The 4,538-nt window shown below is 40.5% G+C and overlaps 1 long non-coding RNA gene across 2 annotated transcripts; it reads right to left on the bottom strand.

Moving 5' to 3' along the window:
* Positions 1-3,410: 3,410 nt before the first annotated feature.
* Positions 3,411-4,329, bottom strand: LOC147643852 (uncharacterized). Of its 2 annotated transcripts, XR_015271504.1 has the most exons (3): positions 4,146-4,162; positions 4,000-4,092; positions 3,411-3,478 (listed from the first exon to the last, which is right to left on the bottom strand). It is a non-coding gene; the product is annotated as an uncharacterized LOC147643852 (long non-coding RNA). The 2 variants fall into 2 exon arrangements; XR_015271503.1 differs by lacking the exon at positions 3,411-3,478 and having other exon boundaries at positions 3,896-4,092; positions 4,146-4,329.
* Between the last annotated feature and the right edge of the window lie 209 nt (positions 4,330-4,538).

Raw genomic sequence — 4,538 nt, 5'->3', positions numbered from 1 at the left:
TTTTTTCTTTGGTACTAATGTAGTATCAGTAAGCATACACAACTTCAGGAACAACTTCACAACAATCCAATGGTGAAAGGAACTAGAAATTTAAAAGACAGTAGCTTGCACGTTCTGCTGTCAATCCAGTGAAGGATCTTTGTTATCTGCCTCAATGCACATGCGGGCGGGGTTTTCCATGGGACAAGGCGACATTTGGTTTGACGAAGACGCCGAGCGGCGGCGAAGATGTCGGCGAGTGGATAGATAAAGATAAAGGATTTGTGATAAATGAAAAGCAAGTGGCGTATGAAAGCAGGAGCCCAGGGAAAGAAGAAAAAATATGGGTGGCTCACAGGCCAGCGCCAGAGCCCCATGTCCGAGCCATGTCCTTTGTCCCCGACATCCTGCTGACATCTTCGTCACCGGCAGGGCAACAGTGTTCACTAAACTTTGATGTGCGTCCTCCAGCTTAGTCCCCAGGTTGCTCCACTTCTCGGATGCGAGTGACTTGATTCTGCTGGCTTAATTAGAGTGAAGCATCCAAGGATATATGTATGTACTTGTCAGCTGAAGGAACTTGTAAGGACATCTTTGTTGCGAAAACTCTAAATATATGGCCATAGCGAAATTAGGGTTATAGGACTGTTAGCATAACAACTAAGAGATCAATAATACTCTCCAATGCCGGATATTCCTCCTTCATTTATTTGCAAACTCTTGGTCAAACTTATAGTACCCAGTGAGAGGGTAGAGAACTTCGAAAGATAAAAAGCCTGTGTCCTCAATTATTATTTTCATTTATTTTTCAGGAAGCCCGTCACGACGGAAGTCTGAAGTGTTGTCGAAGCTTTCAAATGTGTCTGCGACACGCGATGTAATGTTCTGGTTGCATCTCGTTCTCCGCTTTCCCCCAAGCCTGCATTTTCTTTTCGCTCATTGTCTAAAGCTATTTTCCTCAGCCTGGGCGAATTTTATACGCCTTCGTTCGTACCATTTTTTGGCGTTGTCGTAGTCGTCGTCGGCGGCTGTTTTCTTAATTTCTGATTGAACTTTTCTGTTGACGGAATGGAAAACCTTTCCCTTCCCTCCCCTGTCTGGCACTCGAACAATTGTTTGAATGAAAATTTTCCGAAAACAGATGTGTTTTTCTCCTCCCGAAGTATGGCAAGGGTCTCAATGAGTTTTTGTCCAAAAACCGCAAAATGGAATTTTGTGACTACACTTCACCTAGCTAACACAGATATACATATATATTATATTTAAGGCATTGTCTATTTTGTGCAAATAAGTTCAAGCTCATGAGCCCTCAACTTCACCAGTGGCAGCTCGTCAATTTTCCTTTTGCAGCACTTTCAATTTATTTTCCTGCCAGCCAGGACCCACCACCACTTTCCTTATTTACCCTTTTGCCGCTGTCACAATCTGCAATCATCCATCTGCTGGCTGGGGTCCAGCCTGGGACGGTCGCTCTGGTCAAGGAGGAACGCCAGAGCCCCGAAGGATTTTCAATCGAATCTGTCAAATATCAAAAGAACCTTCAATCAACCCGAAGCTGCCATCATGATGACGATGATAGGAAGACACTGTTGTTTGGTTGAGAGATGATGAAATCCTCCTTTACTTCGTCTCCTTTCACGCGACAAACGGGAGAATGTACATATATTGTTGAAAGAATGTTTTTATATAAAGTAGAAAGTCAAAAACTTGGAATACGTATTCATATAAGGTACATCTAAGGTACAATTTACCAGTAGTTTTTATTAGGGACAGAATAGAATATACAATTCTGTAGTAGTTCAAATCATGAGTGTACTTCAAGTGAAGTGTATATGAATACACTTTTAAAGACGAATTAAAAAAACATTGTGTAATATAATACTACTACTCCTACTATATATACATATATAAACCAACTTTAAAAGAATTAAACAATACAGAATAATTTAATAATATAGGTTTCATACACTTCCATTTCCATAATCACTCTTTTATAGGTATTACGAATTTAGAAATTCCATTTATTGTGAAATTGGTTATTGTGTTTATATTTACAATAAATATGGCTTAAAAAACTGATATACTTAGCACTTGCAGTGCAGATATAAGTATATTAGCTTATATTTGTTGTTTTATTCATTGTTCTTTGTTTATTGAGTGCCTTTTGTGTATATATAAATATATGGATATACCCACATGTATGTTCCAATTTCTCTGTGTGTTTCTCCTGCAGTGCTTGGCTCGGTGCAACTTTTATTGTTGGCATTATTATCGTCACACGTCGCTCACTAATTGATTTTTCTTGTCGCCTGCCTCGAAGTCGGCAGTATCGATCGTTGGACGATCTGAATGATTGGCCTGCCGCAGTTGGCGGTGCAAATTTGTGCACTGGCACTTCTTATACCCTTTATTCCGATCACCTGGCACACACTCTGCGGATTCCCCCTGGGCTGTAGCCGACTTGTTTGGATTTGACATTTTGTCACTTAATTCGTTTGCTGGAGCTGCTGCTGCTGCGGCGCAGGTTGTTAGCGGCCTGGGGTCCCAGAAAACTGTGACCGATCGTAGATAGGGCCAGCTGTAAGTGGACTCGGCGGAAACTGGAGACCCAGTCCCAGTCCCAGTCCCAGTCCCAGTTGGTGGGGCATGCAACAATGTCGCAGCTGCCAGTGTGCCTGTCTGCCTGTCTGCCTGCCTGTGGAGTGTCCCAGCGGTGGCGATTGTGGCATGATTGCAGACCAACTGATCCTGAGAACTGATCAGACTTTGACGGAAACGAGCCGCAAACAGATCGTGAGAAAAAAAGTCTTTCAGGCTAACCAAATTTTACAAACTGTTTATTTTTTAATTAATAAAAGCTTACCATTTCAATGGGAAAAATCCATTTGTGGCTATATTCATTCCCTTTAAGTTGTACTAAACAATATTTAAGCTAAGAACTATTTTCACATCCAACGTTTGGCGATTGCATTTTTCTTCAATCCAAATTCATTGCCCATCAAAGACATCCAATCGATGATTGATTTTCCTCAGAAACAGTGTAATCTGAGACCTTCGAGAAGAACGTGGCCGTCGCCTATTACAGAAACACCTGCGCCATTTTCAACATTTTTGCCGCATATAGCCGCGCATATACATCATTGATAGCCGATGTCGATGTCGTCGATTCCACTCATATGGCCCAGACATGGACCAGGGATGGGAAAAGTTAAAGGAGGGAGCCGGGATGTAGACAGAGTGGCACGTTGTCGCTGGCTCGTCGTTGTTGCACATTTCTCAGACGTCACGGAAACTCTTTGCCCCCAAATCGGGGCGACCTAAACCAAACAAACGGTGGCCGGGTCCGGAGTCTGTGGACAGAGACCGGCGTTCGGGGATCGGGATACGGGATACGGGTCAGGTCTTCGGTGACTTATGGTACACTGCCGCTGCAGCCGGCACATCCATCAACTATCACAGATGAATTCATCTGCGTCAAGGCGGCCAGAGCATAAGCCCACTGTACGAAACAATATTTATGAATAAATTATATGTGCGATGGTGTGCGATGGTTCTTTACATACAGTTCGGGAAAATAGTTTGCGGAAAAACTAGAGTTCTTCTTTAGCTTACTGTGTCAATGCATCATTTACCTGTCTTATTGTTACATCCATAGATGAATTAGATCGAACTATAAAAATAATATATAATTGTAATATAAACCAGAGACTCTTGTCTTAGAAGCAAATAGTTTTGAAAGATGTAAAATAACCGAGTTCAGTTTAAAGCCAAATTGTGTGGCAAAAACGGTTTTTTTACATTTTGGGAGTAAGTTCGAGATTTAATATGATATAGCCCATTGTTTTCGTTTACTATTACTATGTTTATGCTGTAGAATACATGAAATGTTGAATACGTGAAATCAAAATAGACATTGTTTATGCGACATAGGAATTCATGCTTTTGTATTAATCGAGATGCAGTACAATTTGTTTAGTGAGTTGTTTACAAGTACACAAACGAAAGGGAAAACCATCTCACTTGTTTTGGTTTTCTTTTCCACCAGGACATCATAACCTGTTATAGTCCAATACAATCTGCTTTATTACATGTCTATTTTAAATGATTGTAAACCTATAGGTATATTTTGGATATGAGTTACCACCTTATTTATGGCCAATACTTACATATTCCCAAACATTTTTAACGAATTGTTGCATTCCACTACCTAATGTAGGCCTTCTACATATATTCGAAATAAGTGCGACAAGGCTCCACAACTAAATCAATAGCAAAATTAATTTTATATAACTGTATGCCTATGCAATAAATTGTCCCAGTAATACATTAAAGTTTTCTAAATAAAGTCACCATATCGTCTCATTTTTAGGGTGACAATTTCCCAAAAACTTCAACGATTTCAATCGAAAAGGCAACTTTGGTTCCATAAACTGCCATAGAATAATTTCATTGAGTTGAAGGCCATTATTGGAGACATTAAAGTCAGGGCAGACATCAAAGTGCCTTCAATTGCACTGCTAGAAACAGTTTGAGGGCATGCAATTTACAATTGCATTATA

The sequence above is a fragment of the Drosophila serrata genome, unplaced genomic scaffold, assembly GCF_035046125.1.
Source record: "Drosophila serrata isolate PLE 108 unplaced genomic scaffold, ASM3504612v1 contig_245, whole genome shotgun sequence".
NCBI lineage: Eukaryota > Metazoa > Arthropoda > Insecta > Diptera > Drosophilidae > Drosophila > Drosophila serrata.
This window is presented reverse-complemented; position numbering and strand designations above follow the sequence as displayed.